Genomic DNA, 12,729 nt, shown 5'->3' with positions numbered 1-12,729 from the left:
AGCTTCCCTGGGGAACTTACCAGACTGATCAAAGCAACAGTGGATGGTGTGCAAAACTGTGTGAAGATTTCGGGCGAACACTCCAGTTCGTTCGTATCGCGCCGGGGACTAAGACAATGTGATGGAATTTCGTGCCTGTTGTTCAACATTGCGCTAGAAGGTGTCATGCGGAGAGCCGGGTGTAACAGCAGTGGTAAGATTTTCAACAGATCCAGTCAATTTATTTGTTTCGCGGATATCATGGACATTATCGGCCGAACATTTGCAAAAGTGGCAGAATTGTACAACGTGAAGCAACAAAAGTTGGACTGGTGATAAATGTATCGAAGACAAATTACATGATTGTGGGCGTAATAGAGCGCGACAGAGCCCGCCTGGGAAGCAGTGTTACGATAGATCGACACACGCTCTCGAACAATATCCAGCTTCAGATTATTTTCTTCACGGTTTTCCTATCCAGTTACTAGATGATCGAACGATTCAGTTACGATAGCACAAAGCCAGGACACGATATCATTTTCTTCAAACTTCGCTCTGACTCTGACTAACTTTAATTTTCGGATTGAATCTTCAAATACTTTAATATGGTTATCCATCGACAATACTTCAATCATTCTTAGCTTTGCAAGTTGCTTACAAACACATGTTTGCGATAACACGGATTTCTTGGCCTAAACAATTTCAAGGCCGTTCAATTTTTCATTTGACCTATCCCGTATGAGATACTGTAAGTCATCTTTTTTAAATTATATCTAACTGGTACGTCGCTGTTCCATCTTTTTCCTCAAATTTCGACAGCTTAACCGCTATTGACAGTAGATCCGTCTTGTCACATCCAGTAAGTTCACGGGCTTCAAATATTTATCCACTCTGGAACGACAAATATCATATATCTGGTACCCGAGAACAGTGGGTGTCGTGAACCGAGACCTTGCGTGGGTCGCCCATAATCTCTTGAAATTATAAATAACGCGAGTAGGTACAGGTGTTTATTGGTAGGTTTTATTGACTAGTTCAGGCGAGTGTTTGAAATGGACTGAATAAGTTTAACACATTTCACAATGGGGAAAATTGTCCATAACGGTATCGGCGGATTGCGCTGAAATGTTTACACAAATTTTAGAACTTTCTGGGGAATTGTGCAAAGGTGGTTAAGTTCACTACACGAAGCTACAAGACCTCGTTTTACCCCAATCTCTCTTATTTGATATGTAATTCGTTAAGTTCGGAGTTACAAATAATTACAAAACATAACACATTTGACCTTAAATTTTGCCAAAATCGTGTAATGTAAGCTCTGTCTATTGCACGATGTTGGGAATTGAGAATTGCTGATTTTACCCATGTTCTCATATCCCTCAAATTGCTTACAAATAACCTCACATTACTAGTCTGATCTAGAATTTTCCAGGAAGTCGAATGGAGTTAGTTTTGTCCCCGCACGACTAAAGAAGTTTAAATATTGCTCATTATACCCCACGTTTTATTATTTTATAACTAATACCCAAAATGTCAAGGTTTTCCGGAAAGTATAACAAATAAAGGGTATTAGGGTAAAACGAGATCTTGCAGCTTCGTGCAGTGATCTTAACCACCTTTGTACGATTCCCTAGAAAGTTCTACGATTTTTGTCAAAATTTCAGCACAATTCGCCCGTACCGAACCGAGATATTAAATTTATTCACGTTATGGACATTTTTTCCCATTGTGCAGTTATTCAAACAGCGGAACATCGGTAGCTAAGAATAGCTTCAATATCTATGGAATATTATTATGGCATCAGCATGTTTAGTTTCCGATTACTTAAACAGCGTCCGTTGTTTCATGCTAAATTCGTTGCCACTAAATCAGTTCGCAATCTTTCTCTGTTATCTGTTAATTTCTCGAACGGTTGATTAGGTTTCGGGAACTCCTTAAGCGTACACATTTAGTTTTTATTTCTGCAGCTCAGCAAAATCCGCACAGCCGTGCGTTTGTTAGCAAAGATTTTCAGCAACTTTGACAGGAATCTCAGCAAAAAACATGCTTGCTGGGGCACGGCTCAAAATAAAAAAAATAGTTCTGTGTAAAAAGGGATAGGGGAACCAGTTTTGGCCATGTTCCTAATTTGGCCAATTTTGCGAATAACTCCAAAAATAAAGCAATTCGCAAGGGTTTTATTAGTTCCAACAAGAGATATATCCCTCACGCTTTAACGCTGCTTTCAACTGATCGATTATTTTGGAAAAGTATGTATTTTTCAGGGTTGGCCAAATTAGGCACTAAGTTGGTCAAAATCGGTGCAATTCCCCTATGAAAAAAAAGTTACCCGAGCAACACACATGTTGTAAATCAGTCTATTATACTCATATACGACTAAATTTGGTCATATATGAGTTATTTCAACCACAACAACGTGAATTGTGCTGCTAGGGTATCTGTAGTCCTAAAATTTGGTTCCAAAACAATTTTAAAGGACATCACTAAAAATTCCGGTGGCAGCACGTTGGCTGAAAAACATAATATGTGAAAGGCATTGTCGCCGCTATAGTGGATTAATCTATATTTTTCGCTATTTACATACAGGTAGCTCAAAATAAATCACCTATCGACTATTTTAAAATAGGTCCATCAACAGTTCCAGTTGTTAGAGGGAACAAGCAAATCGGAGCACACGGGTTCTAAAATTAAGTTTTGATAAATGTGTTACCGAGGTTAACATTTGGTTAGCATTTTACGAATCTTCAAAACTACCATATCGAGTTTCACTTAACTGCTTTGCTATTTTGCGTCCCCTCGTCGCACATTTTGAGTTTAAGGGCGGTATATAATAAGACGCGATGGCAGATGAACTCCAATGACAATGTATATTTGCTATTGGAACAGAGCCTTACACATATTTGAGCACAGCTTCTTATCAGTTGATAAGCGTCGTACGAACACAACGGAAACTGCAATACATCTCCGTCTGCCAGGATGGGACATATTGCTAGACATACTGTCCAATATTCAGTTCATATATATACTAGTTATAAATATGATGGAGTGAGTGGATGAGTAGCGACAATGTCGCATTCTGTGTGCGTCCAGGTTTGCAACATACGATGGTTGTCCAAAGTTGTAACGACCAACGCAGGGCCATGTGTCGGGAAAAGTACGCTTCCTCCAAACTTTGAACTTGAGAAGGAATAATTTGCCGTCGCCGCAACGGACGACGTCCGCTCAGTTTCGTTAGAACTCTACAGCGGGCTGGATCGATTGCGCGGCGTGGCGGTACAAGCTAACCCAAGTGAATCGAGTATGGTGTTGAACGAGATTGAAAAGTGCGCGGAATCGGTTCGCGGAAAATGCTGCTGTGAACGATTGTCGATCTGATATTTGAGCGTAACAATCGGGTAATTGGCAGTGTTTAGACGGCAACGTTCTCCAGAATGTCGGGACTTTGCATCCAGTACGTGCGTGTTGCATCGTAATTAAATTATAGAGTTAAAGCGTGTTTGTGTATAAACAACATTCAGTGCTGGATCTATTAGTTGGTGATGAGGTAGGACAGTATATACTATAAATAGGCAAGAGAGAAACCATACCTAGAACGTGAAGTGCGATAAATAATACGTTCGCGTCAAAGCAAGTGTTAACGGCTATGATATCTTAATGGTGCTGTAATGAGAGATTTTTTTTATATTCAGAAAGGCGGAAGGACTGCCCTTAAAGAAAAAAAAATACGAGGGCAACACTGAATAAAGGGTCTAATCTAATATTTTTGTACAAAATATAGGGCAATAAATAAACTAGAAGATAACTCAACCTAGTACGATTGATTGTTAGCAATGACAATTAATCTATTGTAAGACCAAGTAAATTACGTACTCTTGAAGAGGGTTTCATGGTATTCCATACGCTCATTGTAGTACAAATGCTACGGAGTGAAAGTATGTGATTCACATTATCGGCAATGAAAATCAATCATTCATTTGAGAAACATGTTTTGAATAATTAAAATAAACTGTTTTCAAACCGCAAAATATAACTGTTCTGTCGTAATCTGGCAACATGGTGTATGCGGTAAATGACAAAAACAAGTTTTTAGTTTTCTGTTAAAGAGTAGGAAAAGTGCACTCATTAACACGATTATTAGAAATTGGCGTACACTTCACATTCTCAGATTACGGTAGTGCGCACGTTGATGTAACTATGGTCTAAGGGAGTCTCATCCTACCCTACCATAAACCCCTTTAAAGTCACTCTCCTACGATTTTGAATTCTGAAATCGGCCGGCTTCATAATATAAAGATATAAAGTATTGAAGATAGAAGGTGATGAACTTACTTTAATAAGAAAAAATACACTAATAAAGTTTAAAAATATGTTGGAAATTGCAGAAGACAATAGATTTAGCAATTCACATTTGCCTGTAGCAAGGCACACTAGTGTACCGTTTTGAGTGTTTTGACTCAAAATCCGAACATGGCTCATATTCTCATGACTCATATACTTTATTCTAATAATTGTTTCCACAGGATATTGAATTCATTTATAATCTTGATCTTCCGTACTTAAGACCAATGGAAATATTAGTTTAAGGGTACAAAAACGCCAGTGTTCGGAATATGAGTCATGTTCGGGATTTGAGCCAAAACAGTACTTCATTTTAAAGCATGCAATTACCCTGAAATGCGAAAAGGACATACCTAATTTCTTTTTTATGAACCGTTTGGCATAAAATGATGCAGATGACTATAGTCAGGCTACAAATGTTTAACGTTTCAACTGTGTGATAATTGATCAAGAACAATTTGATTAGCTTAGCTTAGCTTTGACTGACTGTCACTGTACATTTCTATGGTTGCTATTCCGTGATCGACCAGAATCAGAGAAAATGTACAATGAATCAACAGATCGGCTGACTGGGATTAGTCAATAATTCCCACTGTGCAAGTTTTAGTAACCCAATATATACAAAGATTTAAAACGGCGCCACGGCGGTTCGTAGAAAAACAGTTACAGTTCGTAGGAAAAAAGGAAATGGCATATACGTCACTTTGCCAGATTACGGAAGAGTAGGTATCGTTGGGTCTGGATTCACACTTAAGCTGAACTTTCAAAACATTAATATGAACACTAATAAATACCATCAGTCGCACACTCAATATCGAACGCGCAGTAATTAATCGACTTACTGACGGCTCAAAGCATAACCAAATTATATTACGATGATCGCGCGATCATTCTGCGTCTAATACAAACGCGCACTGAAGATTTTTCTTTTTTATAAGGCCGATCCAATTATTTAAAATGAATTATGCCCCCCCTCTGATTTTTTTGAGTAAAAATAATATTTTGAGGGGCAAAATTCGGTAAATTTTGAGAATTTTCAAAACATTCTTCAACAAATCCAAGGAGTTTTTCTAAATCTTTTTTTCATTTAATTATTTATTTGTTTTTATGTCCCCCCCCCCCTGCCCTTTCGGAAACGAGTAGGACATAATTTAAATTAAATATTTGTAATGGCCTAATTTACTCAACCAAACACTTCTATGACCGCTCGATCGTTCTTCGGCACAAAACATCCGATACGATACGGGTCCGCATCCGATGCGAAAAACGCAATCGCGAACTATTGGAACTACTTTCCGACCGCACAAAACATAACTAAACACCCCGATCGGTGTCCGATACGAAACACTCTGATTAGGATCAATGTTATTAAAACAAAAAGCATCTTCAATGTACAAGTACTGGTGATCTCATTTGTTAGGTCATACTGGCGCCTGCCACGTCAGAATGCAAGTCAATGTAGGGAAAGGGGAGGAAATGATGATGCAATAACTCGTCCACTGCAAGCCGAATATACCTCTGCACTTGCCACGAGTTCATGCGGAATTTGTTGGAATTTTTGGGTTAGGTTCGATTTTAATAGAGGCAGAGGTCCGTCTTGGTTAACGAGCTGCTAATGTGATAGATAGGAGAAGGTAACTGATGGAATTTCCAATTGGATGTAGGAAACGAGCTCTATAGTTCATTTCCAATTCTAGCAGATTACTGTTAGAATACTCAAGTTGAAGGTATAGGAATAGTAATGGAAACGGTATGGAAGTCCATTTCCAGTTCTAGCGATTGCTAAAACATGAGAAATAAAGAGAAAGATACAAAGTAGGAGAATGGAACGGACCCGGGATTGAACCCACGACCTCCTGCGTATGAGGCAGAAGCAGTAGCCATATGACTACCAAGCCCGCTTGTTCCCCTACATTTTCATGATTATAATGGAAAAACTCGGATTTTCTACCTAGCGGTAACATTACTTGAACGGATAATATTGTTGACTACCGTTTCATAAAAAATTAAGCACCTTTGACGGACACATTAAATGATCATCTTCGCCTCAATGATCATCTTCCCCCCATTTGACGGTAACAAAAATTGAAGATGTCACTGAAAAAGGAATTTGGAGTAGGATGTAAGACATTTAGGTGGAGAGACAAATAAGCTCTACTAACTAATTTTTATATCTATAACTTAAAGCAAATAAAAAACAATACTATTCTAAATGATGTCTTTACTCATGTTACAAGAACTTGGTCATGTTTGAACATCATGCAATAGTGTCCGGTACTAGGGAACACTTTTCTGAACCATGAAATTTTTCACCAAAATGCATCATCAAAATACATCTTCGATAAAATACATTTGCATAGTTCGAATCATAAATGATCATATGGTGTATACTCCCAGGTGTATACAAGTGAACATTATCCGGCACTGGGGGATCTCCCCCTAATACCTGTCGCACAGATTTCACAAATTTCAATGAAAAAACTATTCAAGTTAATAACAATATAATGATTACCACTCGGGAGTATCTAATTGTATCATAATTCGTGCCAACAACCCCTAAAACTTAGTGTTATCGCTCCATCGATATCAAAATTTTCGATACATATCGCAGGTTCAAATTTTCAATTAGCTGGTCGAATCGCGCAAATTAAAAATAAATATTAAAATCATCCATATCTGTATAACGCGCTCGGGGCTAAAACATTTTTTATAGACTGTAGATAAAAGTCAAATTAAAATTACATCAACAAAATATATCATCATATCATATCATATCACCATCATATCACCACAAACCAAGGGGGGTCCCGTAGCGTAGTTGGCTACACGTTCGCCTTTCAAGCGAATGGTCATGGGTTCGATTCCCAGCCCCTCCACCAAAACCCTCGTCAGTCGACGGATGCGCAGCCTTTGCGGTGGCGTATTGGGGTGCACGCCTCACCGTCACGGCTGCCTGATAACGACTGACAACTTGTTCTTCTCGGAGGCATTCCTCCAACGTTACCCGGATAAATGGCAACCGGACAATGCAACGATCATTGGATACACGACATGGACAAAACGAACACAATGGACTCACGACGAGATGGACCAGCAACGACAATAACAATGAATAATGGAAAAATTTAAAAATAGATTCTGTGTGGATTCTGGCTGCAGAATACCACAGTAGATCTCGGCACAGTAGCGGTCAAGTAACACAGAGTGCCTATCATATAAATAAAGGAATAAAAAAAAATCACCACAAACCATTTTCTGATCAGTGAACCACATTAATATGACACGAAAACACCTTTAATCTTTTCCAAATCAAACCAAACATAATTGCAAAAAAATATATCGCTTAAATTTTTTGTCTTTTGTACCAGTTGTCGCACTAGTGGTCCCATCCCATAAGTGGCCAATCCCATAAGTGGCCAATCCCATAAGAAAACAATGGGAACCAAAATTAAGAATAGTGCCATAACTTACATGCGTTCCTATTATGGATCAAGCAATTTTTCGTACTATAACGAATTTTAATCCGGATTTCACATTAATTTCAATTAGCAGCAGGAAGGGATACTATTCGTGTTTATTGTGTGATTTCATCAACATACTACAATTGGCCCTAATGATGTACATATATAAATATTAATTAATATTAATGAAAATATAACATAGTAGCATTGTCAAGATAAAAAATTAAAACAAATAAAATGCAGCTATCACATACAATCAACGAAAAAATTCAGAAAATCTACGACGAAGAATATTTCGCGTCAAGTTGAAGTCGAACATGGGAGAAACTCTATTAAACGTTCTCTGGAGGCCGTAGATTGCAGTTTCGCTTGACGCCATTCGCTTGACATATCAACACCACCAACATGCCTTTTATTTATATTTTTTAAAATAATTATTCTTTATTATGGCGACGATTGGTACACCCACCCTATATCATAGAGCTATTTTTATTTATGGTTGATTTTATATTTTGTTGACGTAATTCTAAAATTGGTACTTTCATTAAACTCGCCGAGATCTGTTTTCTGTACCAACAAACTCGCTTGAAAAATCTTGAAAATAAGTGCTACAGTCTACTTTTCTAAAAAAAAATTCTGTTGTCTGTTGACAAATTGAAATTGTTATAACATTGCTATTATTTGACTAATTTCGGATTTTATGGACCTATTTTAATTTGATCATCTTTCAGGACGTTACCTAATATTGACCATAAGTGGGTAGGTACCTTGCGGGTAAGGGCTTTTATCAGAAAATCCTGACCATTTCAAACTGCAGTTGGTAGTATGTATGAAATCATTATTTTAGACTACGTTTGAGGGAAGAAAATAATATCTTGATACCTACCTATTAAAAACAAAAAAAATATGAAGAACTCTGCAGCTATTACACCTTCCGCGTTTCTAATATCGTTTGGTATAATTGTTATAGAAGGAATCGTAGTATCTTGATTTTATCCAAGTAAATGCATTCTTTAAAAGAAAGAATCGTATCTTTTTGTGCCTTGTTTCGGGCAATGGCTACAAAGAAGGAACAATCATTGATTTGTTGTTAATACCAAGATACAGGGCCGGATTTATTTTGTTCTTTAAGGGGCCCCCACATGCTGTTGGCCCCGGGGCCCCCTTCCGGCTAAATCTGGCCCCGCCAAGGTACCATAGTAGGTGCATGAAAGGCGTTTCACATATAATCAGAAAACTAAATGATAGCTGCTTAGAAGTTGTCCGCTATCGCCTTGCCAGGTTTGATTTCTATTTCGTTATAGAGGCTATACGGCGTTTAGGTCTGCGATCCTCTGCTGGGTTCCAAACTAACGTTTGTTTGCAGATTTCTGGGGAATTCTGACCCCTGGAATATCAGGGACTTTCTCTAAAGATTTTCGAATAGCCTTTTCGCCCCAGATTTTCTGGGAAATTCTTTCATCAATAAATTTGAGATGTTTTTCCTTCTCGATTTTTGAGGAAATCTTACTCCAGGAATTCTGAAAAAAAAAACATTTTCTAATTATTCTAGATTAGCCCACCTACATAAATTCAGTGGAACTACTCTTTCAAAAAATCTGAGGAATGCCTCTTCCAGTACTTCATGGGGTACTCTTCCTCTTTGAATTCTGAGGAATTTGTGTGGTATGCCCTTAAGGACACTCCTCACGGAATCCAAGTTTCAAAGTTTTCGGGGGCACACCACTCGATATGGAGGCGGCGCACAACTGTCATTTTTGTTGATTTAGCTTTGCTGCGTCGCAGAATGCGTGAAATAACAAAAATGATAGTTGTGCTTTGCTTCCGTATCGAGTGGTGTGCCCCCGAAAACGCGAGCACTTTGAAACTTGGATTCCGTGAGGAGTGACCTTAAATAGATATGATACCTATCGCTTATAGCAACCCACCACGTGTTGGCTTCACTCACGACTCAGGCTTGTAAAATGTCATCTGCATGTCATTTGACTAATTTGTTCATAACTTTCTTTAGAAGCAAAATTTCTTCCATAATTTTGAATGTACTCATAACGCTTGAGTAGGGTTATATTTTTGTCCAAGGGTACATTGCTCTAAGTATAACATCAAAGGCTGGAGAGTGAAAACTCCAAAATGTCACGTGTCATTTGACATAATGTCATTTGAATGACATTTTGCCTCCCACGCCCCAGATTACATATTTACAGCAAAGTCTCGTTAGACAAAGTTGTAGGCCCATTTCACCGCTATAAGTTCGTCATACAACATGAATTGATAGCTACCTTCTGAAAAAAGTTCTGGGAAAATTATACAAACGAATGCAAATGACATTTCACAACACTGCTCACGACGAGCGCGCAAACGACGATGGTTGACACCGAAGTAGGCGGGGCCCGAAACACGCTCGCCCAGCATCTCTATCGTAACCATCCACGGAAGCACACGTAGAAGTTCTAAGAAAATCCTTTAAAAGCTTCGGGAATATTATTCATCTAAGGATTATTCAAGACCTCAAGAAATTTTATCGAATTCTGTGGTACGTGGCTTGAGGCGTGGTACTTCAAGTGTCAGGCATAACTGTTGCCATTATTTAAGTGAGATGTGATAAAAGTTTCTCCGTGGATAATTTCAAAATAAACTCCGTAGATATTTTCAAAACATTATGATAACGTCATTCTTCTAAACGCGATTTCTAAAATAAAAAATCACTACATATTTAAATTTTTAGTTTTCATTTTGACACTGAAATATCATCGTCAAGCCCCTTATCCATGGACAGGGAAGTTTTGTTGAAATGTGGAATTCATTCTTAAAGAAATTCGGATTATTCGTATACTACTAAATATGGAATTCTGAAATCCTTTGAAATTTCTTGGGAATGTAAAGCAGCATTTGAATAAACTGGAGGGTCTTGAAACTGTGGGAATTTTGAAAATTTGTGTGATATACGGAATTAAACATCTACGGATATTCTGAAAATTTTCGATCAATCAAATGATCTGAATCGGAAAGATCTTAGTCAGCTCCAGTAACTGGAAAATGGGATATGAAAATACAGTCGACTCTCCACAACTCGATGTTCTATATCTCGATATCTTTCCCTATGTCGATAGTTTCCTCGGTCCCTTCAATATACATACATTTGGGCATTCTACATCTCGATAACCTCCCTATCTCGATATCTCTTTATCTCGATATCTCTTTATCTCGATGTGTTCTGATCATATTTTGTACTGGATTCACTCTCCTTATGTCGATATGATCAAATTTTTAGGCTACTAGACCATCTTTGGACAATAACAAACACATCAACAACAGGAAACGACATTTGTTTTGTTGTCGTTTTTCATAGCAACGAGCTTTTTTGGATCTAGTACCCATGTCAACTTTCCTTCCATTCCTCGATCTCTCCCTATCTCGATGGTCCCTTCAATATCGAGATGTGGAGAGGCGACTGTATGTAGAATCTGGAGCATCCTTAATCCATTAACGCCTGGAGATTAGGCAAAGCTTGATGAACTAAACATTCACAAGAGCTGGGATAATGTGGGTTCAATAGGCATAAATCTGAAAACCTGCAAAATCAGGAAAACGCCAGAAGGATCACACCGGTTGGTTGTTCAGACTGAACATTTACATAAGACAATGTACAACGGACAATTCCCAGTAGGTCAGTAAAGGTTGTTTCGCTTATAGAAGGGTTTCCACGACTGGAGCAACTCTTTTCATAATACACGACATAAAACACATACCACACAATACGCTCAGACGATCGGAGCTGCTTACCGCACGGCCACAAGAAGAAACAAATATTCGAAAGATTTTTGAGTATTTGCATCACCCCGTATGGTTGTAGGTTAATAGGAGTAGAAACTCTTTATGGACGATTTGATATGCTTCCAAAATGCAAAATATGTCCCGGATCAGTTCAAGAAAAAGTAGTACTCATCTATGTCATAGCCGTACGCCATCATGCGTACTATTGGAGCTACAAAATGAAAGCATGACTAAACGCACAGTAATAAGTTTACATATTGGCTGATTGCATAAAACAGTACAGCGAATATTCTGCGTGCTTTACGAAAACATGGTGAGACGGGCACTAATTAATTTATTTACCGACCGACTCCACGAAGCAGTACGCTACGATCCGCATCCCGTGAACATTCTGCGTGCTTCTTCTTCAACAATACCTATTTCCTAAACTTCGTAGAAAAACTTATATTCGTAGATTTGATACTCAAATATAAGTTTCAAGCTCTCTTTAGGAAAACATTCTCGTGCTACTCAAATCTTTTCTTTTTTTTCATTTGTAGAATCATCATTTCGCTCCAAAAAGCGTTAAAAAGCAATTGAAGCGCAGTTCATAGCACTATTTCATTTTGCAAAAAAAATGGCACTTCACTACAATTAAAATCATGTTACGATTCAAACAGATGAGTTGAATCGTGCACGACTGTTTTTTTTATATGACTTAATGCTGAACACTCGGTCTATGAAATGAATTCTATTGAAGAAGTTCTATAAGAAGCTCTCTCCAGAATTTGTTTGAAGAACTTCACTTCTCCTGATCACGTTGAAATAATTTCTTTAAAATTTGTTTTCAAAAATTCGTTTGATGAGTTTTAAGAAATTGTTGTTGAATGCTTCTTCTGTTCTTATAAAATTTGTATTATGAAAGCATTAAGACTTGATTCTCCCAATTCATCTATTTTTTTTGCGAACTAGGACATCCATTAAAAGTTTTCTGCATTTAATTTAGACTAATACTTCATCAAAGTATTAATTTGAGGAAAAACATTTGCGAAACTTCAAAAAGAAAGTTGTATAAATTGATTGTTGTTTGAGATTTAGATTGAGTTTTGTGATGATTTTTTCTTATAAGGAGAAAAAATTATGCAGTTTTATTTTTCTTGTATGCAATAAATAGCAAATGCTAATCGGCGCTAATTTA

The 12,729-nt window shown here is 37.7% G+C and overlaps 1 protein-coding gene across 11 annotated transcripts in view; it reads left to right on the top strand.

Annotated features, from left to right (window-relative positions):
* Positions 1 to 3,155: 3,155 nt before the first annotated feature.
* The window catches only part of LOC134212690 (ethanolaminephosphotransferase 1), a 44,046-nt gene continuing 34,472 nt past the window's right edge, over positions 3,156 to 12,729 (top strand). For 5 of the 11 annotated variants that reach the window (XM_062690766.1, XM_062690767.1, XM_062690762.1 and 2 more), the window contains exon 1: positions 3,156 to 3,523. The gene's annotated coding sequence lies outside the window, so the exon portion shown is untranslated. The remainder of the gene's footprint in view (positions 3,524 to 12,729) is intronic. The other 6 variants (XM_062690765.1, XM_062690764.1, XM_062690761.1 and 3 more) reach the window with 3 other exon arrangements.

The sequence above is a fragment of the Armigeres subalbatus genome, chromosome 2, assembly GCF_024139115.2.
Source record: "Armigeres subalbatus isolate Guangzhou_Male chromosome 2, GZ_Asu_2, whole genome shotgun sequence".
Taxonomy (NCBI): Eukaryota; Metazoa; Arthropoda; class Insecta; order Diptera; family Culicidae; genus Armigeres; species Armigeres subalbatus.
The sequence above is the reverse complement of the archived record's forward strand: the minus strand, read 5'-3'. Positions and strand labels throughout refer to the sequence as shown.